General features: G+C 50.4%; 1 protein-coding gene across 2 annotated transcripts in view; it reads right to left on the bottom strand.

Moving 5' to 3' along the window:
• Window positions 1-26,597, bottom strand: part of PIK3R5 (phosphoinositide-3-kinase regulatory subunit 5) — a 67,554-nt gene extending 40,957 nt beyond the window's left edge. For both annotated transcript variants that reach the window (XM_064522477.1, XM_064522479.1), the window contains exon 1: window positions 26,465-26,597. The gene's annotated coding sequence lies outside the window, so the exon portion shown is untranslated. The remainder of the gene's footprint in view (window positions 1-26,464) is intronic.
• Window positions 26,598-27,934: the final 1,337 nt, after the last annotated feature.

Below are 27,934 nucleotides of genomic sequence, written 5' to 3'. Positions count from 1 at the left end.
TCGAGAAGCATCTAAGATGCTCAGTTGCAACCTGCTGGGCCATGCCTGTTCCTCTCCACTAAGCACAAGGTGATTAGCTCCAGTGCAGACATCCAACTTGTAGCTATGCAGAGCTGGACTGGATGAGCCTAGCCATGGGCTCAGATCAGAGGATGCTTCTTTGCAAAAAGAAGTCCAAGTTAATCCATAATTCACCATTCACAAATGGAAATTGCTCTGTGAGAAGGCAGAGTGGTGGCCATAACATAGTCCATAGGTATCCATAAGCAGCAGACTGCTAAGATGCTTTGGAAGCTAAGTCTCACCTAACAATTGCATGTCTGTATAGTTATTTCTGCTGTTTCTCTTCCTGTTGGGCTTCTGATCAGGACCATGAACACTGCACACCAACACGCATCAAAAGGAAACATCTCTGGTCAGAGGCAAAAGGTCCCCAAGCCTAGAAAGGAGCTCAGAAATGGTAGTGCAACAAAGGCACAGAGCATCAGCACCATTGGGGGGTGAAAAAAATATTTCTAGGGAAAGTGGAAAGAAGGAAAACTGCCTCTGCCATCTTCCTGTAGTAAGCAGTATCAGGCCCACCAAGAATGCATCTAAGCTGCAATGCAACAACTAAAACCTGGAACCACAGAGCACCCCTGAGCCCCACAGCCATGCTGCTAGGCTGAGCTGCAGGCAAGGGAGCTGAGGATGGGGAGGAATTATGGGTCCAGACAGGAACCTCGCCATAGCATAGGACAAGACTGACTTTCTACTGCTCAGCATGGCTTTCCCAGGCCTGTACTGCACACCATCCGGGTGCTTTACTCTCAGGGAAGAGCAAACACACTGGAGATGTAAATGTAGCAAGCTGTGAAGCCGTGTGGATTACCACAACACAAGAGCAAGACCTGGGGGAGGGGGAGAAAAGGAGGAGGGGACGCATAACCACGACGAAGCTTCACACGCACACGTGACATGGGAGCCGGCAGAGCTTAGCATCACGTAGCCCAGAACTGCAACACCAAAAAATAAATACAACGCCTAGCCACTCCCCATGCATAGAAAGCACGACTGCCGTGGTTGTGGAAAGTGGGTTACCCAAGCGTGTTGGCCTGCAAGAATGCCACAACATCACGGTGCAAGTGGTGCTTCTCAGCCTCGAGAGGAGATGGAGGACACACTCCCAGAGTCGCTGGGGACAAATATTTTGAGCCTCCTGTGAAGCCAGGTGACTGGTTTATGGGCTTTAGATCCCACATTATTGGACATTTTCAGTGTGCTAATCACAAGTGGCTTATTCCCCCAGCTCCCTCTGGTACAGCTTTGCTCTGTTTAGCCATCACTAAGTACCCACAGCTAAGGGGATCAGGAGAAAAAGCCAACAGGAAGCTGAGAAATGCCTAAGACGTGTCAACTCCTCATAAATGGCTCCATCCAAGCCTTTCACGTTGCTGCAAATGGGAATTATTTAACATGATTTCCCAAATTCCATCTCCAAGATTACTTGTATTAGCAGCTGGAGCTTAAGACTGAGGCTTATGGGGTGAAGAGGCTTCAAACTCTAAAAAAATAAAGTCAAGAGGCACAACCAAATAGCAAATCCAAATCGTCACCAAATAACAAATCCAAATCGTCACCATTTGTTGTTTCAGGGACTCAGAGATGGGAGCTCCATATGCAACAGGGGACTGATACTGCACACAGTTGCTGTCTTTTGCCCTGGGATCTGCTATCCTTGCGCTGATAAAGGGTCAGACCCATTTTTCAGCATCCAGAGCAGGATTTTCACCGCTCGCCATCAGCCAGCTGCAAGCAAGCCCATAAACGCTAGCCCAGCCAGGCAACGAAGAGAAAGAGCAATTCAGGTAACCTATTTTAAACACGCACCTTAAATCAAGAAGAATCATACCCCAAGCACCTCTCTCTCCCCTCCACTAGAAAGGGAACCTGGATGACTTGCTCCCACCAAGCCAGCTATATTGGAGGTGTCAAAATGCAGCCCAGGCAAATTCCCACTCCTCCTGGCTCCAAACTGCGCGCCCACATAGGCGGCCAGGACGACGTTTGCCTTCAGCAGCGGTTGAGCCCCACAGAGCACAGGGGCATAGATGTTTCGGGTCAAATTCGAGGCCTGCCTCCTGTGGCTGAGCTAAGCTTCTCATGCCCAGAGCCAGCATCAGCAAGGTGATTTCTGAGCATGCAGCAAGCATAGGCTGGCTCAGAGCCCAGAGTCCATCCCAGACTCCTGGTGTCGGGTACTGGCTGCAAGGATGCAGCGCTGAGGTGTCCTGCCTGCAGACCAGCACTTGGGGTGACCCTAGGACCAGCCCTGATGATCCCTGGAGGTGCTGCTTTAGGGTCAAGTTTTCAGAAGCACCTGGGTTTAACAAATGCAAAAAGTTAGACCACATTAGGAACAACACTAGGACTGCAAGAAATTTAGCAAAACAAAAAAAATTAGAGAAACGGATTTGCGGTGAGCAAATTCCTCAGTGAATTTGACTGAATTTCAGCAAAACGCTTCTGTTCCGAGAGTGTGTGAGGAGAAGACATGTTGGATGCGGGGGCGGGGGGGGGTCTTGAGGACTCAGAATGAAACCTGTCAACCAATCATTTCGAAACAGCCTTTCAATTCATCTGACTGTGATTCAAAAAGTAAAACTAAAGCCAGAAAAATAAAACCTCTCATTTCTGATCAAATGAGACCTTTTACCTCTGCACGCCAGCGTTTGGGTTCACGCTGCAATGAGCAAGGCCCAGCCAGCTTTCCCAAGGACCAGCCTCGCACTGGTGTCCAGGTGACACGGAGTGGGGGATCTGGTGCCCGGGCAGGTATGGCCCTGCTTGGGCCCACCACCAAGGATGCTCCCCTGCAGCTTTGCCCACCTCCGGCATACCAGCTGTCCCCAAAGCATCTGCTAAACCCCAAGCGATGAGCACACTGCCATTCCTAGAGAGCTTGCAGAGGCTTGTGGCTTGGTTCTTCCCCCTTTCCTTCGCTCCCTATGGACCTACCTGGTGGCCCATGGCCCCCTTGGAGCCAGAGCAAGGCACTAGCACAGAAACATCTCACCCGTGCCAGAGTGGTGTGAACCACCAAACCTGGGCATCCCGGCTGGACCAGCCCTCCCTCTCCAGGGTGCAGGGGGGAGAGTCAGGCACTCAGCTCACACTCCACTAATTTTTCTTTTTTAATGAATGGAAAAGCTTTTCAATCATTTACCAGCTGGCTTCCCGGCCGGGAAGGGCAGACCAGGAGAGACGGGCTCTGCAAGCCCAGCAAATCCCCAGAGTCTCGCCGCTAACCCACCAGATGTTTCAGAGCAGGAAGAAAGTCGGCTAAGCACCAGAGGCACCGTAGTATTGTTTATCTAATAGTTCCTGTTTTTAGTTTGGTCTCTGTTTTCTTTCTTTGTTCTAAAAATTGTATTGTAATGGCAATACCTGGCCTGAATGACACGGGAATGCTTTGAAATAAGAGCCAGACAAGTGCTTCGTGTTGTCAATTTTCTTATCTAATAGAAGAACAGAGGCCTCAGCCCCAGATCAGATTAAACTATCCCCACACCAGTTGTTTTTAAGCTGAATTGGAGCACAGATTAACAACTCAATGGCTACTCAAGGCCGCTGTTATAAAGGCACACCCTTGTGCGCCTGTGAGCGTGAGTCACGGCAGCCAGGGCTTTCGGCAGGGAGCAGGGCCGGCACCAGCTCTCTCCATACCGCAAGGCCAGTTCAAATGTTTGGGGGATTTGTCAGCAGCACCTAGTGGGGGGATCCAGCTTGCAAACTGCCGTCCCAGTGCACCCACGTTTCAGAAGATGACTATGAGGCCACCACTGGAGCTGATGCAGGGCGTGCTGCTGATGGGACACCTCCTGCGGTCCCATTTGCCAGAGGCTTCCCCAAACCTCAAGCACGAGACTGCTAGAAATGATGGCTTTGTCACAAAAATGACACTAGGAAAGACTGCAAAGACACAGGAGTGCTGATGCAACCGGCTCGCCCTTGCTTCCCCCAGGGTTCCCGTCACGGTGCTGGTGTCCCTGAGCAGGGCCAGCCACATCCCCTCACCAGGAGAGCTCCGAGCCCAGAGCAGAGCTTAGAGCCCTTTCTAGGCAGGCCGAGCACGGGGACAAGGCTGACCGCACCCTGCAAGAGCGGTAACTCTCCGTTACTGAAAGAACAAGCCTCGCCAGCCCCAAGCCACAAGCACAGATGGGACTGAGTTACGCTCCAGCTGCAGCTCACAAATACACGTCCTGCAGCTTGCTGAGGAGGGGCCAGCCTACGAGAAGCTGTATTTTTAGCAAATCAGGTCCTGGGCCCTGAAAACTCTTGATGGCCCAATTGCAGTAAATTCTCCACGCATCCTCTCCACATGCTCCCCGTCTGGCTGCTGGGCTCAAAAGACCTTGGTTTCAACCTTGCATATCCCCCACTTTCATCCTGCACTGTGAGTGATCCCTTCAGCTCCCTCGTGGTGTCACGGCCAGCCTCAAACATCTCCCTTCCCATCGTTTCTTCCCCCATTCTGACCTCCCTGTGCAGCATCTCCATAAGCCGACTCCGGGAGCACCCTCACACTGGGGCTACGCCAGACGCTGTCCCGCACCATGCCACACGCGGGTCTGTGCAGAGGCCCTCTGACAGGACACCAGACACATCCTGTTTTATTAGAGAGCTGCAGAAAGAGAAAACAGTCCCTACTCGTGCATGACTTGCACACCAAATTAAAAAATTAACAGGTCCCAGGCTGTGCTCAAGAAGCCATGTGTCACTGCCCTAAGGCATAATCGGTCCATTCCCAAAACCCAGATTAGCACCCAGCTCCCCCAGAACAACAATCTAAGGTAAATTATTTACACTCTATTCCCTCAACACCAGATATGGACAATCTTTAATGCCCTTATCCTCAAATCACTCTTTCGAAGAAAAAAAAACAACAAAAAAGGTATTATCCTTAGAGATGGGGAACTGAGGCACATAAAGGCAAGGAGACTTTGCCCAGGTCACACAGGATGATTGTGGCTAGACAGGGAACCGCACCAGTATCCGGACAGCATTTTAAACATACAACCATTTCACCCTTTGAGAGCCGGTATAAAACCTGCCCTCTATATTAATTCTGTGCATTTCTCCGGTTTTCCATCCCTTCCATTTTCTCTATCTATTCACTGCTATCTATCTACTCACTGCTCAGAACATACCTGAATTTAGTTGGTCACTCAGGGATGGTTTCCTGTTTCTGAGAAGTGCCTAGATATGCATTTGTGTATTACAAATAATAATAGAAACAGCATGGGTTCAGCAAAGCAAGGTCATTCCGGTCTGCTGGCATATAGCTTTTAGGAGGCTCAGAGTGGACCTGTGAGCTTCCCATTCCAGCACTCCTGGAATGGGGTCTAACCTATTTCCCTTCCCTTTACCTCTAGAAAAACCTCAAGGCACTTCTTTGCTTTTAATTTCAAAATATTAACTTAAAATATCTGCTAGGTCTCCTGTTTTGACTGATGGAGTCTGAGCTGCTCTCTCGCATCTGCCAGGTCCTCCTGGCTCAGCTGCCTTGAACCACAGAGTCGCCGGGAGCCTGGCGGGGATCACAACACCCAAACTGAAAGGCCTGACCTCCTTGGGAAGTCCACATCCCTGTGGGAGTATGCTCTGCTCTGCAAATCAACCGGAAAGGTGTAAAGACCTGCCTAATTAGCTAGCCCAACCCCCCTGCCTTTTGCAGAAAAACTAGTTAGCGGGGAATTTGCCTCTAGCAGCGGTGGGTCCTTCTGGTAGAGAAATAATCGCCCTGTTTCTGGGAGGGTACATCTCAAGTGGGTTAAGTGCGAATTGCTTTTGGTCACAGCGTTCTGACATTTTGCAGCTCTTTCTGCCCTCCCCCCCTCGCAGTTCTTCGTCTACAAAACTCCTTCCAGTAACTGCAGCACCAGGTCATCTCAAAACACCGCGACTGTTCTTACAAGACCAAGCGGTGCTGGCCCCAAAGCACCATAGGGATTTGCTCTTTGTGTCAGCCAAGGCAAAAATTCAGCCCACTTGGACAGGATGGGCAGGCAGGGTAAGGAGATCAGAGAGCATGGGTCGTGTTGATGGCTGATAGCTGGTTTCGCCTGCCACCATCCTCTGATCCTCCCTGAGCTACAGCATCAAAGAGGCTCCAGGAGCCTGAGGGATGCAACATCAAAACCAACCCTGTCCTCAAGACAGTCTTATCGGCCAGCCAAACAGCAAAAGCAGCCCGTTTTGGGCTCAATTGACTGAAGCCGGTCACTGACCCCAACTTTCAGAAAATATCGAGCATACTGCTTCCTTCAAAGGTTTTAAATAATTGTGGTGCCCAATTAGACAATAGATAATGAAATTTAACATGAATAGTTGCTTTAGGAAGTCTTTGCTAGGAGCACTGACCTTTCCATGAGCACAGAGTGGACATCTCCCATGAGCAGGGGCTTTGCAGCGCTTTACTCCACTGCTCCCAGCCAGCGATGGAAGAGGCAATGTCCCCGAGAGGAGAACCAGACCAGCCCCCTCACGTCCTGTGACACCCCCTGACAGGGCACACCCCACACTAGGCACTGTCTGGAGGTGGCTGGGAGGCCCCTTCTGAGGTGAGGAAGGAACAGGGAAAACAGTGGCAAAATTTGTCGCATCCGTTGTGGGGGCAATGAGGAGGAAATACCATTTCACAGCATGCAGCACTCTCTCCGTACCAGCATGCTGCAAATCTACCTGCGTCAACCGCGCAACTGAATGCGAGCAAGGGGACTTGGAGTCCATCTCCCGGATGTCACCATTCCAGGAAAACCCTTGGCAACCTAGACAAATATGAGAACTAGGTAGAGCCACTCCCCTGTAGATCTGCAGGACTGTAGAAAGGCAATCCAGAAAGACACATTTATTAATGCTTTGCAAGGCTCCTGTCTGACCACAGGCAACTCATTAACTTTAGATATTTACACCAAGAGAAGAGCTACTCTATACACAAGGATCTTAAATACTGCCCACTTTAGAGCTTTGTTCTCTGGAGACTCCCTTCTCCTCTGACTAGATGGGGCTCCCAACACAGTTTGAGTGACCCCACTTTGGTCTTTCCATGTCCAAATTGCCCATCTGTAAATTAAATGAGAGTAAGAGCAGCACATCAGCATCACAAGCATAGATCACTGCCACAGCATTTGCAGGGTGCTCAAGTGCCCTGGCATCAGGACCCCGAGTCCGTACCAAAAAGCAAGACCCCCAGCACTTGCCTCCCTACCAGACTACTCAGACCTCAAGAGGAGAGAAAGACCGTGTTGTCTAGCGGTTATAGGAGGAACTGAAAATCCGCAATAGAAACCAAGAGCTCTGAAGTCCCATGGTATGTTGAGTGACCTCTCTGTGCCTCAGTTTCCTCCTCCAAAATCAGAGGCAAGGGTTCCTGTTGCAGGGCACCCCGTTAGACCTGATTTACAAAGCAAGAGCAGAGAAGGTGAATGCATTATTTTTCTTGTATCCCATTATTTTTAATTCCTAATGAAGTCTTCATAACCCCACTTATAACCTTGACAGGTAAGGCTGGGAGAGCAGCACATGTCAAAAACCTTATTTTTTTAAAAACAAAAACATACTAATATTTCACAGAGGTTATTTCTAACCCACAAGAACCACTTGCCTTAACCAAGATATCCTGCCACGGGTACCTCAGGAACAAAGCATCAAGATACCCATCCTTGAACTTGTCGAGCAGTAAAAATGACGACATGCAATCAGAACAGCTCGGGCAATATCAAATTGCAGAAATAAAGCTATGTGTGAGATAAGGATGTATGTTCTCATCAGAGCAACACCAGTTCACACAGGGGAGCTGTGGATTTGACCACTAGTACCAGGACTTCTTTGGAGTGCTATTTTTTTTAAAACCCCAGATTCCTAAGAAACAAAATACAGAACTACCTTATCGGAGTATTTAGCAACAGCAGCCACTCAGCTCAGTAAATCTAATTAATGAGCCAGGAAAAGCGTCATTCGTTTGCTAATGACTTCACCCAGGGTTGCCAAATAGAAAGATAAAAGATTCAGCCGGGGCCTGTTCCAGGCAGAGGAGTTGGGAACCTGGCAGAGATTGCAGAAGATTAGAGAGGGGTGAAAAAAATTAAAATAGATTAGCACTTTTAAAGTGCAAGCATGTAAATCAGCTTACGTTTTATATAATGCCACTGTTGTGAAGTGTCTGGCTGCGGGTCTGACCACGGCACCCCCATAGCAGTTACACAAGAAGTCGCAGCTGAGCTGCATTTTATTTGAGCTCCATTTTATTTGAGCTCAGGAATCTCACGCCACCAACTCCCTCACAAAAACAGCAGTTTTGTTTTTACCAAGTTTGTAAATTCTCACAGGAAGCCAATTAAGGGAAATTTGAGAACTGCAGAAGATTCATAATTGCAATTAAGGCTCAAACTACTGTTCCTAAGAATGGCCTTTAAAATCAGAACTGGGTTAGAAACCATCTTCAAGACTGAGCTTTCAAATATCCCCAAGGTTGGAAATGCTTTTCACTCCTGGAATAAGTGGCTGCTTGGTGACTGGGGAGCTCACCTCAAAGGCAAAAAGAAGAGCAGAGCGGGACCCACTTGAGGCTGCCGCCTCCCAAGCGGGCGCCTCCACTATGGGCACTCAGAGGCTGGCAGGAGCTAGCTGTACACACAGTGTGCACGTATTTACCTTCTGCCTTTAGTTTGGGGAAGAAAGCTCAGTCCTGCACTCCAGAAACCTTTCCCTGCTGAAAAGTTTGGTTTCCAACAAAGCCTTTTTTTTTTTCCTGTTATTTCACATTCTCAGCTGCAAGGACCGTTCTGAACCATCACAGCACCCCAGGCATGGACAGAATAGCTTTGCAGACTAGGCTGCCTGCTGCGATATGAGAGATTTGGCCTTAAAACTATCTGTTACTGTCAAAGTGAACCAAAGATTGTCACTCACAGCTACGGACCATGATCCTTCATACTGTCATAGATGAAGATACCCTCTTAGAAGTTCAGCACAGTTTTAGCAATAATCTGCATACTAAGAAACAGTAGCTACACAGTCCCAATAACTACGCGTGTTTGCACCGTGGCAGAGCTGGTCCGCGTTTGCAGCCTAACATCCACCACAGAACCCAACAGTCCGGCACAAACACTGCCATGGCTATGATGAGAGCTGGGAAGTTTGGCCCTGCAGACCCACCCACTGCAATGCTCTGATGGACTTTATGGTCACACAGGGATGGAGATGGCTCTTCTGGTTTTGCTTTGATTTTTAAAGATAAACACTCCAGTTCAAGTTGAAATGTAACTGGGGGGATGTTGCACATGATACAGCTGACCCATGCCCTTTCAGTCAGAAAGCAACAGCCGTTAGTCTTGGCTTGAGATTCACAACACGACCAAGCACGTATTAGTAACTGAACCACAGCTTCTCATATTAGCAGCCCTCAGAGAGGCAAAAATTGAAAATACTCTATGATCTGTTGAAGCCTAAAGTGTTTTAGCCCATAGCCTCAACTCAGCCATTTTGTCTTTGAGCAAGTTTGTCCCCAGAATAGCCTACTTACAGGAGACAGTCCTACAGCAGCAGCCAAGAAGCTCTGATCTAGATCAGGGCCTCTTGTGTACTGGAAGATGTCAATGATACACACAGCACTGGCCAGAAATTTCTCACCAGGGCTGCAAGCTTGTTATAGTCCTTCACTTGCAGAAAAGCTCAGGTAGAGGAAGCACAGTTCACAGGTATAACCACATCTACGCAATGGCATCTTGCAGCCTAGCACTATCAGTTGTGGACTGCGCTCCTTCACATCCCTCATCAGGAGAAGTGGTGCTGGCAGCCTGTGCTACGTCCCCAAACATGCACTCACAGCTATAACATGCCGTTGGTAGAAATAAGGATTGAGAAGAGCGGAGAGAAGAAAGAGGAAAGTAACTTACCCAAGGTCTCAGGGTAAGCCCGTGGTAGAACTGGGAAGAGACCATGGAGGTCCTGTACCAGCTGTAGCACCAAACTCAACTGCTCTGCACTGCCGGTTTTTCTTACTGCCAGTACTCAGGCACTTCCCTTGCAATGGCACCTCCTCTCTCTAGAAAATGCTCCCAACACACAGTCTTTTTTCCAGCCCCTCCCAACCTCGCCCTCTCTTTAAATAGCCGGAGAACATCACGCCCTAGCAGGCAGCAGAGCTGAGGTAAAAGATGCGAAGGCTGTTATCTCCTTGGCTGGGATGCATGCTTTCCCCTCCACCTGATGCAGCAAAATCCTCCCCCAAAACCCTGGAGCTGCAACAATGGCAACACTTGCACTCAGCACAGCATGGAGGAGGAAAGATCCTCTGCTCTTATACATGGGTCCCAGAAACCCAGAGAGGCAAAGTGGCTTACCCTCAGTCATCTTCATCCATCGCGTGCCCTTGAACACATCCACTCTCCCACGACCACCTCTCACACCCCATCAGCTGCCATGGGTGAGTGGTTCTCAAGGACTTTGTGGATGTGGCTCAGGGTCTATTGCAGAATCTGCCACGTGACTTTGGAAAGTCATTTGTGTATCTGGATATGTACTGGCTTTAGGTATTTTTGCATAAACTATTCCTGTGGTGTTGTTGCCGTACCGCTGAGCACGTACAACTCAGTAATCAAATTAGGTCAAAGAAAATGCCAACCAAAACCCCAGCAGCTTCAGTCCCACCCTGGCAGCAGCCACTACAAACAAGCTAGCAATATCCAAACTAGTGCAACCCATGGTTAGAGGATCACTTCCCCTCCTCTGGCAGCACGGCATGAACTGCTACAGAAAACAGGAATAATCCTGTGGGATTAGCAACGTGACATAAGCAGGGTTGACATCTAAAACATAACATATGGGCAAACAAAGATACAGACTACTAATTTCCAAATGCAATGGGCAGAAGAAATGGAGAAAGCAACTCTTCAGGGAGAAGACTCACTGCAAAGGCTGCAGCCCACCCATCCTCTACCTCTCTCATTATGCACTGGGTAGACTTCCTGTCTGAAGAGGAAGCCACAAGCTGTGTGGCTGAATCCACTCACACAAAAACATACTCCTCCCCACAGCCTAAACGCCCAGGGTTCTGACACGGGCTCACCCATCAAGATGGTTTCCAAGAGCAACCTGCACTTCTGCATTTTCTACAGAGATCTTCTTACTTCACCTTCCCGTGCAATGGTGCCAAAAGAAGAAGTGCTCTGGAGTCAGGAGGAAGTTGTGCCACCATTTCCTATTCTGGACTATGATTTCACTCTCCTGCCACATCCGAGAGCCACACGTGGCACCCGCCATGCTGCACAAGTGGCTATTAACATGCAAAGGGCTCCGGTTTAGGCCAAACAGTTCCAGGAAATTTAACAGTCAAGTTCAAGAAAATACAAAAATAAAGACCATACACAAATGATTCAGTCAGAAATAACCATGCTGTCACTTGGTGCTTGCTAGGCAAGCGACCTACAGGATAACAAAGCAGGGTGCATGGCTCAGAAATGGAGAGGCTGAGGGAAGGGAAAACTACACGAAAGCAGCAGTCCAGGTCCAAACAATGACTTTCATGCTCTTCCTGAAGCACAACAGACATGTCTAGGTTAGGCTCAAACCATCATGGGGTCCTCTCCTGTTGTTTGAAGGGGATCCGAGTTCCCTTGACCCCCTTCCCATGTCCATGCAGCACCATCTTGTGATGAGGTAGGAGTGGACCTAGAGTGGCCAAGATATTCACTCCTCACACATTCACAGAGTAGGAAACTTCCCCCCTTGATGTTAGAGGAATAGCTCCAAAACAGCTGACCACTGACTAGTATCTGAAGGGAAGACTTTTCCCATCACTCATCCCCTGGGAATTCCCCCTATTTGCTCAGCATAGGCACTGAGGCCATGATTTACACTCCCCTGCAGTGCTTGGGTCTTTCTTTCAGTCTGGACAACAGATACAAGCACCACTCCAACAGTTAGACACAGAGGGCTTTTGCCATAGCCGTAATAGCTTGGGTTTCTGCCAGCACCAACAGGAATGTCATCCTTGTTTACAAGGCAAAATCTCCTGCCTCCCTTGCCCAATAGAGTTTGCTAAGCCCCATCACCAGAAGCCTTCTACAAAACAGCCAGAGCAGAGATCAGGTCTCAGCGTATTTCCTACTTAAGACTTATTGCCATAGTCTTATCACCAGAGATGCACCTCCAGATATTTTTAGAAGTAATATCAGATAGCACAGGAATTACAGTGCATTAATTAGCACACAGCCACATATTTACAGTTACAAGATCAAAAAGCAGCTTCCATAATTCACACCTTGTTGGGAATCATTGAAAAATGGGACACGTGAGAGCCATCACAAGATCTGCCATCTTTAAGGGGTCTGAGCACAGAAGCTCACATCTCCCCAAAACAAACAGGGGAGCTTTTCTTTCTGGGGCGGCCAAAATCCTCACAGACAGCAAAAATCAACAGCGGCTCTACAGACATGTTGAATCAGTCCTTAGAAGGAAACTTACGGGCTTGAAAGGCTGTTACTCAACAGTCTGATGGCTCAGTGAGAAAACTAAGGGGATGTGAACATTTGCCCTTCTGGGACAACTGCTACGAAAACGTTTCTGCATTGGCATCAGTGGCCGCTCATGCCCCTCAACAGAGGCATGCAGCTTTAGCCTTTTGGATGACTGGAGTATCTTAAACCTGAGAGATGGAGCTGCCTTCTTTAAGACTTGTTAAGACTAGAGAAAGTTTTAAGTTCATTGGTAATAAGGATGGGGAAATTCCATTTCCTGAGCCATCTAGACCCTTCCTCAAGAAGTTCATAACCTGACTCCACCCTACTCAGGATTTCTTCTCCCAAAGCTTCCTCCACTGGATAAAAGTTATTGGCAAGGAAGTGTGAGTAACTCAAATTATCACAGGACTTCCTGCATTTCCCCAGTGTGTGCATAAAGAGCATCAGTAGCAATAATCAACTGCAATCTTGGAGCAATGGACCAAGGGATGGTATCACTCAGGTTTCACTGCTGCTGAGCGGGATAACCCTGCTAGATGAGTGGATTGACCAGGATAACTCAGTTCCCCTCTGAAAAGTTCCAAAAGTGCAGCTGCTAAAAGCTAAAAGAGAGATGGAGAAACACTGTGGACTAAAAGACTGACAGCATGTCAATACTCACCATCACCTAAGCCAGAGAACTATGCCATTACTTGCTCACGAAAAGCTCAACCATGACAGGGATTCAGATGAAAATAAGCCAGCCAAAGTTGGCTGATGGCTAGGTCAGATGTAACGTGCTTAGGTCCAGAAGGGACTTGTTCACATGCCCAATGACTGTTCACTTAGAATCCCTCTCTGCCAAAGCAGTTTCCACCTTCTTCTCTGAACACCTTGGACCACCAGCAACCCTGACGACATCCCTGCAAAGGCTCTCAACAGCACACCAAAGTGCACAATGAAGCAAAGCACACCCTGAATACCTTGGGAACCAGCCACACCACTGACATCCCATGAGGGCAAGTAAACCTAGCGAAAGCTCTTAGTATCTGTTTCTCACAGTAAGGTGTTCAGGGCTGGTGACTTCAGAATTATCATGCAGAGTCAAAAACCAATGAAGCCCAAGGCATGAAAATAACTGAAGCAAAAATCATCCAGTAACTTTGGAGAGCCCAAATCAACTATTTGCTCTACCATAGAGTTCCCAGGTGACCCTGGGTCCATCCCTGGGGTAGGATTCATCTCCTCCAACTTTGGCTATGCAAAAATGGGGTGAATATTGAAGCATATCAACATCTACTGACAGCTCAGACAGAGAGAGCACCTGATGTCGAGATCAGCTCACCCACCCAGGCTGAATCCCTCTTCAGGGGGAGCCGGCAGACTAGAGTTAGCTTAGCTGCCTCAACTTCTAGGCAGCCATCCTTAAGCAAGACAGCTCCCACCCTTGTTCTCTTAAGGTGTTTTCCACATGCAAAACAGGAATAATCACACTTCCTTCCTCACCCAGCAGTTGCATGACCAAACGTTTCAAAGTCCGCAAGAAGCTCCAATAGTGCAATACTGGGAACATGGAAATTAAAATAGACTCACTTAGTTTAGCTTTCACTTCTTTCATCTGAAAATTTGATTCATAACTAACAAAAGCAGAAGCCAACATTTCTGCAAGTGGCTTTGTCTGCTCAAGATCCCCAGGACTCCTCACTAGACTTCCACTTCTGGACAGCTAGGTGTAAGCTCTGAAGAAGAGTGCCGGGGTTATAAAGAATAGTTCTCAATAAATCACCAAGCCAAGAAAGCTTTACAAATGTGCCACTTAAAAGTCTCTGCTGTAAAAAGAGTAAGTTATTACCACCTCTGAAGATGGAGTGTGTGCTTTAAAACCACCTAAGGTCAATTTTATGGAGCTATTTGACAGACAGACTACATTAAAGTGCTGATAATTCAGAAAACACAAACCAGTAAGAGCAAACACACACATGATTACTTACAAATTTGGAGCAGATGAAGGCTAGCAACAGACAGTCATGGACACCAACAGTCCAGCACACAGAGCACAAGGCAGCCAGGGTTTTATTTCCACACCAAGGATGTGTTAGCCTTCAACCAGAGACCTGAGGAGCTATTGAGGTCAGTAGGAAAATCTCTATTAAAGATAACAGAACCAATCACTGATCCTTATCCAAAGATATTAATGGAAATAACTGAACTATGCCTATAACCAAGCGCTCATTCATCGTGCTCATTCATCACTCCTGCATGGAAGACAGTCTCTCACTCACCCTGCTAAAGCTGACCAGCACAAGCGGAATTTGAACCGATGGCAGAAGAGTGAGGAAAGCTCCAACACCCAACCATCCATGGGAGCATCACCACTGAATGCTGCTGTTTACAGTTGTGCACTGCACAAGGCTCTTTTCACTCAAAACAGAGGTTCAGTCATTTTTGATGAGAAAATTTTAGACAAGCAGGTGGTGCTACCCCTCAAGGGTGCAAAATGCAACCACAGCAAGATTTTTGTGATTTCAGAGTGAAGCTACCATGTCTTCAAGTAATGAACTTCTTGTCACAATATTACTGATTAGACTCCAGCTCCAGGAAGCTGCTGTAGGAATTTCAACTGTGAAGCAGAAAAGACAGTCTCCTTCCAAGCCCAACCAGAGATCCCAAGATAAAGTCCACTGCAAAACAGAGTGCAAAAGCTGGAAGGAAACACCTAGCACCTATAACACCTAAGGATGAATTTGCAGCTGGGCTCAACTTCTGGTCATGCTAGGACAAGTCCAGAGCAACAGTGGTTTTAGTATTAGCACAGAAGTTGCAGCAGGCAGCCAGAAGCTGAGCACAGACCAGCACCCTCAGAGGTGGCAGCACTGGGGGCAGCACCAGCAACCTTAGGCAATTCCCAGCTATCTGAGAGAAGCAAGGTGACCACAGCTAGCTGGTTCACAGGAGAAGGCCACTAGCTGTAGCTCTTTCTCTCAAGAGGATTTAAATGACCACAGCCTTCACAATGACAAGGTACATTGTTAGCTAGTCTCCAACAGAGACAGGAATGACACACCACTGTGATGGCCACCTCTGTGTCTGGCATGATTTCTGAACTGCCGGCTCCCTCATTTGCAAAGGATACCTTGGGAGCAGCTTCATGGGGACCAGGTGCTCATGAGATGCTTAGTGCTCACACAAAAACCCTTCCATCCTTCCAAAGTCTTGTGCTGTGCAGTAGTAGCTGCAATTGGACAAAGTAACAGAAAAGGAGTGTCAGCAGTGTCTAATAAGAACAACAGTCTGGGAACTGCAGTCCAGCTGAGTTCAATGAATGTCAGACTAAAGACAACCATGTGCTGGTTTCACAGCTTCACCACCACCTTCCCCATCAGCTGTGCTTTGAGCAAATAAAGGGGCAAGATGAAAATAAAGGAGATTTCCTCTCCAAACCAAGATCTGATAGGAACTGACGGGAAAGAACAAAAAAGCAGCCATTCAGGAATTGTGGGTGCCCGGTTTCAGGCCCTTAGGGTATCCAGTTTGCAGTGGGGGTACAGCAGCCATCCAATATAACACCGGACACTGAGACGACCAGCAGGAGCTTTTAGGAAGCCAAGGGACCTCACAGAGAGAGATACCGATTACAGCACTTTGCAATGACTTTGTGCCTTGACTGACCTGGGCTCAAACCTGTCATTTGGAGGTTTGTTGCTTCCATGTTAAGGCCTGAACTTTAGTGTAACTATGCATTTCCTTGTGTAATACAAACAGCTTTAATGCATCACAGACTCATACAAGCTGAAGACACTTCTCTAAGTGAGCCCTCCCTTGCTATGAGGCTAGTGATGCAAACGGGGCTGCTCCATGGACACCACGGCCAGCATTAGACCCTGGCAGCAAAACTTAGAGGAAACTGAAACCACAACAGTGTGGTAGTGTCCAGCACAGAATTGGCAGCAAACCTCCTTATCACCCATTCTGCAAACTGAGACTTCCTCTTGACTTATTTTTAAAGTGTTCTTTTTTGCAATTACCATTTTTCAGGACAGGATCTAGTGTATTCTCGACAAACAGATAACGGGGAATTCCACTCGCTACCCCTTTAAAGCTATGATGTATTTTGATGCCGAGAAATCAGAATCTCTAAATTAGTTCCACCAAGCCATCACCAAGAAGAACAGTTGCAATGGTGCCCTCCCTCTTTCTCCAAAAAGATACTTCTCTCTGTACAACCCCGGTGACTCACAGAGGGTCCTTACAATCAGAGATGCTCTTACCATTTGCAAGATGCTGCCTTCATCCCCAGCTTCAGCTAAACACGATGGCTGAACCCTCCATCTCCATTCTATTATTTTTAGCTTCTCTAATGCAATTGGCTGTATCAAGCTTTTGGGAAGTGAAAGGCATAGGGAGGAATGTATCATCCTGATGTTGTTAGAATAAGGTCTACTACTTTTTGCAATGGTTTCTGCAATAAACTGCAAAAGCCCCATTCCTGGAGATGCTAAAAAATCAGCTTCGAGGTGAGGGACAGGGAGAAAATGTAGCCAGATGTGCAGGGAGCAGGAAATGGGATACAGGTGATCACAAAAAGGCTGCTGTAAGAGGAAGAGAATTATCTGTCCCAATGTACCTCACAGCAGAACAAGCAGCAACAGACTTGAGTGGCCCTGAGGCAGGGGAGAGACCCTCGATGGCTCCTCCAGTCCTGGAATCCCCTGGTTCCCATAACCTCTTCAATCCTCTCGCTTCTAGGCAGATGAGCAGCTACAGAGGTCTGTGGGAATTTTTGGATTGTGAAGTTGTAAAGTACATTTTGACTCTGAGCAGTAACTTCCTAAATATAAATAAACAAACAACAAAAAAACCTGCTCTACCTTGTACTTCCTTTTCTCTCTTCTCCATCAATGCCTTGTTCACCTCCCAAAACGCCAGACAAAACCTGGCAGGTTTCAGCAGCCTGTGCTTCACTTTCTGGCCAGGACCACAGAGCCAAGCCTCTCCTCTCGCACACGCCCCAGCAATAGCAGCTCTGCAGTCAACGCCGCACAGCCAGCAACATCTCTGCACCTCCCTTGGGTTCAAACGCTGCTCTCAGTCAGCCTGTGATGGGCACAGAGAGCTGATCCTGAACATCAGCAATCCTAGCCCCATGCACCATCACTCTCACGGCCGCGTGGGTTTGGCAAAATTCAGCCAGGGTAAGAAAAGCCTTCTCTTTTCCTCATCAGAAATCAGCCGAAGAGACACATATCTGATCTGAATAAGAAAAGACTAGTTATACATATTCACTTTTCAGAGAGGAAATGCACATGTTCCTGGCACCAATTATGAAAACTCCTGGCCACATGATGCAAGAGTTAGTTTTAGCTTATATCAGTCTTTATCACAACAGTGAAGGTTAAAGTTTCACCCAACACCACAGTCAATTACAACTTCAGTATCAAGTTAAGCCCCAAGAAGATTTAGGCTTGAGATAGTGATGGTGTTTGACACAGCCTGGTAGGCTGCTGAGCGCCGTCATCAGTATGCAATGGAAACTCCAAGGTGGCTTTGCAGAGAAGATCGAAGTTCAGCAGAGAAGTGGCCAGGCGCCACGGAAGAGGAGTGGAGGAGAAGGAGAAAAAAAAAAAAAAAAAAAAAAATCAAGCAAACACATAATTTACAGAAAAAAGGTGTTTCCCAAAATAAAAACAGCAACCCAAGCTGCCACTGCCAAGCAAGAAGTGAAGGACATAATTGGGAGCATCAGACATTTCCTCCTGACGCTTCCCTAATGCGGCTGCTGACCTGGTAGGACAGACCTGCAAGAAGTCTCTTTCGGTGGAGGCCAACAGCTGCTCACGTGGCATGGAGGAGACAGGATTCCAGTCCTCACATGCAGTCATTTTCATGCTCAGCAAGACAGACCCTCCCAAAAACATGCCACAGTGATGTCCTCAGCTTTGCAGGAAGCCCAGAGCCCCACTCTGTACCAGGCACGGACCTCAACCCCAGGTATCCTGAATGTCATGCGCTTCCTATGGCAGTGGCTTTGTTTGACGTGGCCTTCAGGGAAAATCCATTTTTACCATGTAAGGTTACATGCGGGTGGCACTGTCATATTTAGAATAGCATCAAAGACCAGGGGAAACAACGATACCATGAGATCACAAAAATATTCCCCTATTCCTCGTTCCACTGGTCCAGCACTTTCCTTGGCCTCTCCAAACTGCTCCCAAGACTTCTCACCCAGAAAAGCTTATGCCATGTTGCTCTCTGCTCTGCTGCATGGGCTCACTATTTTTTTTCTTCCTATTGCAAAAGCATCTATTGATCCCGACTGGTCCAGGACCATCCACATCCTGCAATTGTGCAGAGCAGCACAGAGCACCTGCGATCTGAACAAGAAGGCAGAGGGAGACGGTGTCTCAGGGCAGCAGAGAGTCCTGCACAAAGAGTCACTCATGGAGAGAAGTCTCCAACCACTGCCCCATGCTGCCTCCCCCCGTAGCTCCCTAACGATGAAGGATAGCAAGAGCTGATGCTAATTCCTTCAGCCTATTTGGAAAAATAAATTAACACATGAGATTTCAATTGGATCCGTCTCTGCTTAACTACTCCAGCTGTGAAACAAAGCAAGTGAGAGACAAAGCACTACAAACAGGCAGTGTGACCATTTCAGAAGGCTTTTTGTGAGCTTTAATGCCAAACCCACTAAATAGATTAACTTACAGCATAAACAAGCAAGTAAATCTGTCCCCCAAGGCTCTGTGTATCCAAAGGAAGCTTTAGAAGTTACTTCCTGCCATTGTGGAGGCCCTGCTGGGAACCCGGGGGCCTTTTCAGTCCCTGGCTTGGTTGCCCGAAGACTTAGATTCGCTCCTCACGCTGCTGGCTGCAACTCCGCAAAATAAAGATGATGGCAAGGATGCTTTTGGCTGTTCCTGGTGACCCTTAGGCCAAAAACGACCAAGACTGAGTCACATTGTCTTCCAAAGCTCACAGAAGGATTCAAACCCCACTTGGGCCAGAAGACTCAGTACAACCTCCGCACCACCACCATAAAAGAAAAGATGAAACCTTCAGACCTTCAGGAGACGGGCCAAGGAGAGATGGGTGTCCTAGCCACTGCTAGCAATGTAACGGCCAGCAGTGGCCAACACCACCAGGTTATTCAGCCCAGATCATCAAGCACCCCACAGCACTGAAATATGCAGCAGTGTCCACGATTGCCATTCGAGAGGGAAATGACAAACACAGGGCATCCCAAACTGTGAGGCCCAAGTACCTGGACTCTCCCTTACCCAAGGCAGGACCCTAAGCTGGACCACCCTTTGGCCTGGCCCAGCCACAGCCACTAGAGCTACATCCTCAGCAGCCCAAGAAGCCATCAAGAAGACGAGCTGGGCAGACACACGATGCTACCCTAGTTCTACGCTGCAGGAAACTCCTGTACCATGTAGGACCCTCCTCCGACCACTGCAGCGTCCTCTTGTGAAGAGAAGGGGAGAGAGGTCCTCTTTTCCACATGAAGACCCTATTCACCGCACTACTTTCCTTCTCCCTGGCTCAGTTATTCCCATTTGTAAGTTATGTGCCGGCCACGCGGGACGCACAGAGCACCCCATCCCAGCACTGCCTCCACCGAGGTTCACATGGCCCCAACCACCTGGTCTCCCATGTGCCAGGCAAGTCCCAGGAGCCCCACGCTGGCACGTCACAGGAGCAAGGGACTTAGGACCTCATGTCAACACAGCCTGGACCCTTTCCAGGCCTCAGTTCCTCCCATGAGTGGGGAGCAGAGCAGAACAGCAGCTCCTGAAGGGGAGTCCAGACCAGCCTCTCATCTCAGCACTCTACCAGGAACATGGTTTTGGGGAATGATATGATGGTGGCTCATAAGTGCCCTATTTCCACAAGCAGGGCCAATAGGCTACTCCCATCATCCTGAAAAGGCACGCTTCTGGTGGTGTTCCGGTTGCAGACCACAGAAAATAGGCAGGATGCTATTAAGTACCCATTAGGCTGCCAGCACTTCTAAACCTAGAGCAGTGAGCCAGCAGCTCATGCACTACCATGAACGAGATCCCTAGTCTCTAGACGTGCTGTGTATCCAGCAAACATTGATTTAGACCCATGTAGCTATTTCTTGACTCTGTCAGAGTTGCCTGAAGGGTCAGACACCCACCAGCACTGAGAGCAGATCAACCTGAGAATAATTTGCATTTAAAGAGCAGTCCTATTTAGACTTTGAGCTTGTTGGCTTTGATTGCAATCCAGCTAATTGATCCAGGGAGATGAAACTCAAGCAAAAGCCCTCTCAGAGGGACAAGATTAACACACACAAATGAGGAGCAGCCGGGATGTCACCTGGACTCAAGGCTGGAGGTCACTCAGCCAGACTGCAATGCCTGCAAACCTAAGAGCCACAATAACTTTATCACACAGCTGTAACCAGTACAAGACTGCATGCAGGGTATGTACCAATTTGCAAAGTTTATCAACACAAAGACACTGAGAATGAAGAAACATTTGTGAAGTTTCACATGTACAGATTGCCAGAAACAATAAGAAAAGGGAAATGCCACCTGAAAGGATGAGAGCTTGTTTGTAGAGAAGCCTCTGAGCTGAGGGTTTAAATAGACGTGCAGCAATAGGGGAAGCAGCTGAAAGGAGAAACATTTCATGCTAATTTGAGACAACAAAGAATGGGCCTTTGTGGAAGGGATCAAAAACACTTATGCAATTTCAAGACAACACTGTCTTTCCTAAACCATGGACACACCAGGAGTACATCCATCCACACATCACTTCAAGTAAGCAGCCATAAACTCAGCCTCTAGATACAGAGCAAAAACGCCTTGATGTTACAGCACAAAAACCTCCAACGCAGGATAAAAAAGGAGACATTCCCTTCTGCAGTGGCTGTTACGGACAGTCACAAGACTGGGCTCAGAGCTGATCTCTTCCTGCATGAGCTTGGCGGGAGCAGGTCCAGGCAGCCACAAGCAGCGTGACCACAAGGGACCACCCTCCAGCATGCCCTGCCATTCCCAGACACCCTCAGATGCTCTCTCCTGTCACATGAGACAGCACATGCCACTGTTCATGCCCCTGCTCACTTCTGCTTAAACCCACTCCAAAACAAGCATAAGCAGCATTTCAGAAGTGTCCGAGCTGCTCTTGCCAACCCCAAGTACTGGAGGACCCTGAGGCATGAAGCATTCAAGGGAAAGCCAACCTCTATCCCCATCCCTCTACAAGCAAGGCGACAGTCCCCAGGAGCACAGTGAGTCATTAACAATTGTCACAGCACAAACCAGACTGTCAACCAGCCAGGCAGTGCTTTCTAATTCTCCTTTTAACTTAACATTAGGGCCATGCTCACATCTGGTTGCACTGGTGGCTGAGAACATCTGCATGGCTTTTCACTGCCCAACACAGCTGGGGGAAGGAGCACCAGAGCCCACTCTTCGTGCACACGCTGAACAGTTCGTTCGGCCCCATTACGGGAAGGATGCCTCGCAGGTGGGGAGGCACTTAACAGAGCCACGCAGCTGGCTTGGGGCAGGATCTGGCCTCCAGGCTCTTTCTTACCAGCAGGAGACTCAAACCTAGGTGAACTCTCAGACACAGAAGGCTATGGTTAAATACAGCACATCCGATACAAAAACAGCCAAAACTTGAACACGAAACCCCACCACGATGTTTCCAAACAAACTGCATTTCCCGTAGTGTCACACTGCCTTCACACTTGACAGGTCCATCTCTTATCCAAACGCGCGTCTCAGAAGTTAGCCAAGCATCTCCCACTACGTGGATGGCCTTTGCTCTGCACAGAGGCAAAGAGGGACCAGATCATCTGACCGCAAGCCTAACTTGCTTTTTTCAATGGCAGAGCTTGAAATGGGAGATTAACAAGTCTGAAGGAGTTCATGCCTGGCCATTCATGTATTCCAGCTGCACATGCTATAATCACGGCTTGCCAAACAGGATACGAGTCGTAAGAAAATAAAGCATTTATCTTCAAGCTTTTCCAAGAGGGTATTAGAAACAATGGAGAGGAAATACAAAATTAACACTAGAGAAGAGCAATTGGCAGTGCCCCTCGCGAGTCTGTTCTTCATTACAAGGCTGCCTATTCAGTAGCTTTCATTAGGAAAATCGCATCTCAGAACCATTCCCAACAGTGTCCCTATTTCCTAATTAAGCCTCTCCAAAGAGCCGCGTCTTTTAGTTACTGCACAGCATACAATCACAACAATTGCCATTTCATTGCACACTGGCTGCTGAAAACCCTGCAATTAAAGTAGCTGAGGAGTCACACAGACATGTCATTGGGGAGACAAGTTCTCACGTTGTGCTAATTGGCGGTCAAAGACAAGATCGTAAAAATGGGAACGTTGCTTTTTGGGGGTTTTGGTCTCCGTGCTGGGAAAGGCACTGGGGAACTGCAGCAGCTCTCCAGACTCCCACCCAGGAGGCCGATGAAAAGGGACTGGTGCCAGCAGCAACCGCTGATGAAAGCTCCTGTCTGCTTCTCAGGGCTGCGGCACACGCAGGAGCCTTCGTGTGTACCATGACCACGTCATGCTGGCAGAGCAAGGCTCCACCAGCCTCCCTCTGGGAAAGCTGCCCTGACCTAATACACGCAGAGGTGTATCATCCGCATGCAAGGTGGACACAACTTCAGGTGGTTTGCAGAGGTCACCTGGAGAGCCCCGGACAAGGCCATGGCTTTGGATGGGTGGGAACCTCAGAAGGAAAGTTCTGACAGCAGACTAGCGACACAAACATCCTCCCACCACCTCAGACCACATCAGATAAGGTGATGATGGGAATCCCACAATGCAGGACCTCTTAGGGAGGTGGAAGGGAAGTGTTTTAGGGAGAAAAGAAAGAGCACAAGCCTCAATTACAGAACCTGGATTGCATTCACAGGTCACATTTTCCTCCACCACAGTCAGAAGGGACATTTCTAGCCCAAAACACCTCCCTGGCTGAGCATCGCTGCAAAGCAAAGCATGCATAGTGAGGGCAGAGATGCCAGGCTGTGGTGTGATGCCCGCAGGGGGTCCAGTTTCCATAGGAAACTCGGCCAGTCCTCCCGCCTACTCCCAAGCACAAGTTCAAAGCTCTGATGGGAGCAGCAGGAACCTCCTGCCACTCAAAGACATCCTTGGAGGACTCACCTGAGCAACTCTACTCCAGCAAGCCCATGCGTGTTTTCCACTTGCGTTACCCCAAGAGGGGAGAATGCAAAATCAGGCAGCCTCTGCACACCACGACCTCACCCAAAAAAGAGAAGCTGAAACTACCCCAGGTGAGCTGCAGCCTGGTGAGGCTGAAGCGGTCCCTGCATGCTGGAGCGGGCAGTCATAGCCCTGTCCCCACGAAGGCCAGGGCACCAGCAGCAGAGCTGCATTAACAGCAAAGCCACCCTCTGCATTTGCCAGTCCCTCTGCCTCGGGGGCAGGCCCTGCGGGGAGCGCGCAGGGTGATTCTCCCCAAACGCTTCCATCTAGATTCAGTTCTTCTTTCTTGGTGCCAAACTCACATCTTCAGTTTTAAGTTTAGCAAAAGGCACAAGATGACAGCTTTCATCTGCTTTTCTCCAAATTGGGGTGGCCTGATCTGGGGGAGGGACTGGCCAGCTGCACCGTCCTACGCTGCCAGAGCCCAAGGCACTGCCAGTAAGAGCTCTTACCCCCTACCCCAAATAAACCCATGCTAGCATTAGTTTCTCCCTCTGTAAAAGCACTTTGGACACTTTCACTGTCCCCTGCCCTCCTGCCAGGACAGCCCTGACCGGGCTGCTGAGCTGCAGAGACCTGGAGCCCGAGGGCAGCGCAGTGCCAGGGACAAGCGGAGCAGCAAACAGGCAGCTCCCCCCGCTTCAATTCAGCAGGATAACGCAAGGAGGTTAAAACGCAGCCCCGGATGGCAAGCACGTCTGCATCACGGCACCGTGCAGCACAGGCTGGGATCTGCTCCCTTCAGCAGGCACACTGCAGATCCAGAGCAGAAACAAGCTGGGGATCGCCTGACCCAGCTCCAAAGGATGTGCTGGGCCTCTCACCCATCGTCTGAGCCCTCCAACCTTACGTGGTCACTGTAATTGAGGAATATAACTACTACAGACCACAAATGCTAGTCTCTTGCTCCTTATCTCCTTATCTTTCTAGGTTTAAGCTCTAATCTGAACGGCACCCAGAGCTCCAAAACAGTCTGCAGTCATGTTTCGGAAACAATTCACAGCTCCAAACAAATTGTGCTCCAAAGAAGAAAAAAGACCCCCTACCAATACACACATGAAAAGTGAAGTGCTGGTATCCTGCGTATCCCCAGAGTTTGCAGGCTGTGCATCTAACCAAGATTTAGAAAATTAATCTAAATGGAAAAACTAAATAGATGGCAACTGTTCAGCATCAGAAAGCCCCTTCAACAGCAGGGTAAGCAGCACCAGCCTGCAGCTGCCTGAGCACACTGTGGCTGCATTGACAGCAGCAGCAGCGCTACCGAAAATAAGCTACTAGCAAAATTAACGGGTGCTGCGGTAACTGAGATTTTAATAAACAAGAAGACAGAGGTCTGAAATCTCTTTTCTCCCTCTTTCATTAGCGATTTGAATCAGCCTGGCCCTTTCCTCCCATAGGGCTTACACCATCCAAAGCAGCCAAACATCATTTGCGTGAGGGTGTTGCAAGCGGGTGCAGCAAGAGGCCAGGCGGGCTCTGCACACCTTCCACTCCGGGGGCACAGAAGGACACCCCTCACGGGTAATTAGAGCTGGCAACTAAACGAGAGGTGCTGGCATCACCCCAAAAAGCACCTGATCCAAGACTCTCCTTCAGGAGCACAGGCTGGTGCACGAAGCAATGCGGGGACATCTCGGGGCTGGTGCACGTCCCCACTCTGACGCTGGAGGAACAAACGTTGCTGGGTTTGTCACGTCCCTAACCACATCCCGCTGCGAGGCAAAGCCCTCCTAGAGCTCGCGTTCTGCCCTGATGGGCCCCGGGGACCTGGCCAAGGGCAGCCCCTGGCCTCCGAGTGACATCGGGGACGCAGGGCACCCGGGAGAGCCCCTGGGTCCCTCCAGCCCAGCGGGCAGAGCTCCTGCGACAGTGACACGGAGTGACTTGCTGCCACCCCCGCGGCCCTGCCAAAACTCCAGGCGGGTGCCGGAGAGCCCCCGGGATTTCCCGGGGGGGCGGGCGCGGCGGGGCGGCCCCCTGGGGCAGGGCCGGGCCCGCACCTGGCCCGGGCGGCAGCTCTGCAACCCTGCGGGCCGGCGCGGAGGAAAACAAGTGCGCGCAGTCCAGAAATGAGTCACGGCAGCGGGGCCCCGGCGCCACCGGCTCCTCCCGGCCGGGGACACGGCCGCCCTCGGAGCTTCGGCGCTGGACGGCGACCCCGAGGGAGACGGGGTGCAGCCCCCCCCCCCCGGCTACCACCACTGCCAGGGACGCCGGGCGCTACCGGCGTTGGCAGGACCGCTGGGGCTGCGGGACCCCCCCGGCGGGATCAGCCACAGAGGCTCCCCCGGGTTACACGGGCCACGGCAGCTTCCAGGGGACCCCCCCGGTTATGCTGAGTGCCTGGTGCTCCCGGTTACACAGGGCCCCCCCCGGCACACCGGGTGCACGGAACCGCCTCCCCCCCGCCGGCTACCCGGACACCCCGGTTATAAAGATCCCCCCAGCTGCACAGACCTCCCGGCACACGGAGCCTCCCGGTTACACGGCCCCCCCAGGCACACCGCGGGCACAGACTCTGCACAGACCCCCCGGTTACCCCGACAGCTCGGTTATACGGTGTCCCCCGCTTACACAGACCCCTTCACCCCCGCACACCGGGTGCGCGGACGTCCCCTCCCCGGGTCGCGGGAGGCGCCGGGCTGCCGGCACCCGCCGCGGGCGGCCCGGCGGCGGCGCCCGGGGAAGCGGCGCCCGGGGAAGCGGCGCCCCGTGCCCGGCTCGTCGGGCGCGGCCCGGGCTCCCCACCTGGAGGGCGGCTCCCGCCGGGGCTCCCTGCCCATCCTCGGCGCGCCCCGCCGGGCTCCGCGCCGGCTCCGCTCCGCGCCGCTCCCCGCCGGCGGCCCTGGCGGCCCCGGGCGCAGGGGCGGGGCTCCGCCGCGGGGGCGGGGCTCCGCCGGGACACGCCCCCTGGACACGCCCCCACACGTGTGCGCAGCCCCGGCTCTCCCGGGGCCCCGCACCCCCGGCCGCCCCCCGCCGGTACCCACCCCGCCATCCATCCCTCTATCCCTCCCTCCATTGATGTCCCCATCCTTCCCTCTGTCCATTGCTCTGATCCTCCATCCATCCTTTCCTCCTTTCCTCCACTTCTCCGTTCCTCTATCCATTGCTCCATCCTTCCCTCCCTTCCTCCACTTCTCCATCTTTCCATGCATCCATCACTTCATCTCCCCCATCCTATTTATTATATGATCTTCTCTTGTCTTGTCTTCTTTCACCCCCGACGTACTCCTTTTCCCCGTCTCCCTCACGCCTCCAGCCCAGTGCTGACATCTGTCCGTCTGCTGTTTCCTCAGGCTCTAGCTGAATTTCCCTTATGCAGCACTCCAGCCCCATGCTGCTTCTCCTTCCCTTGCACACAGCACAGTGTTAGCCAGGCAAGGGGCCTCACAGCGTTCCTACCCCCAGCAGTGGGGTAAACCCAGCTGGAGTAGCTGAGCACCCTGGGGAGGACCGGGAAGGGAGCGAGAGGGATCTCAAGGCTGTGGAATTCAAGGGAGGGTTGGAGTTTGTCCTCTCGGAGTGAAAGGGGGCAGTGGCTTGCACCGGGATGGGATCCCTGCATGGATGAGCTGAGCATCAGGACGCTGCAGCTGGCGAGCCCAGAGCCAGCTGGCACCCATGCCGTGGTGTCAGCAACAACCAGCATCTCGCGTGCATCCCCACACTGCACTCTCAGGTCCAGGAAACACCCTGTGTCAGCCAGACCCACTACAAAAGCCCTTCATGACAATGGGAAGTCACCCATGGCCCAGGCCGGGTCATGCCATCCCTCCCCAGGCCTTGGGCACGCTGCCCTGATTTCTGCTCTGATGGCATCTGGGAATGGCCCATCGCTCGCCACCTTCGAGGGGAGCTCCTGTGAAAGGCCTCGCACCGCTAGCAATGTTCTGCGCCCCACACTTCCCACCGGCCCATCTGCCGCACGACACTTGCGGCCGGATTCAGACCAGCTGATAGCACAGGCAGGAAAAACAATCCGCCTTTGGGTTTCCTTGCGGGTTTCAGTTTTTCAAAAGAGAGTGACCGCTGCTACCGATGCTTTGAGACTCGAAAGTCACTTGGGAGCTGAAATAGATGTGGGTTTCGCAGTGAGATTCCAGTGAATTTTAAAAAAAGCAAAACCAGTGAGAAAAAAAATCCCCCTTATCAATGACCCATTGAGATAACTGACCCGTGTGCAAATCATGTGGGATGCCAGCACTCAGAGCCCCT

Source organism: Dromaius novaehollandiae, chromosome 18 (assembly GCF_036370855.1).
Source record: "Dromaius novaehollandiae isolate bDroNov1 chromosome 18, bDroNov1.hap1, whole genome shotgun sequence".
NCBI lineage: Eukaryota > Metazoa > Chordata > Aves > Casuariiformes > Dromaiidae > Dromaius > Dromaius novaehollandiae.
The sequence above is the reverse complement of the archived record's forward strand: the minus strand, read 5'-3'. Positions and strand labels throughout refer to the sequence as shown.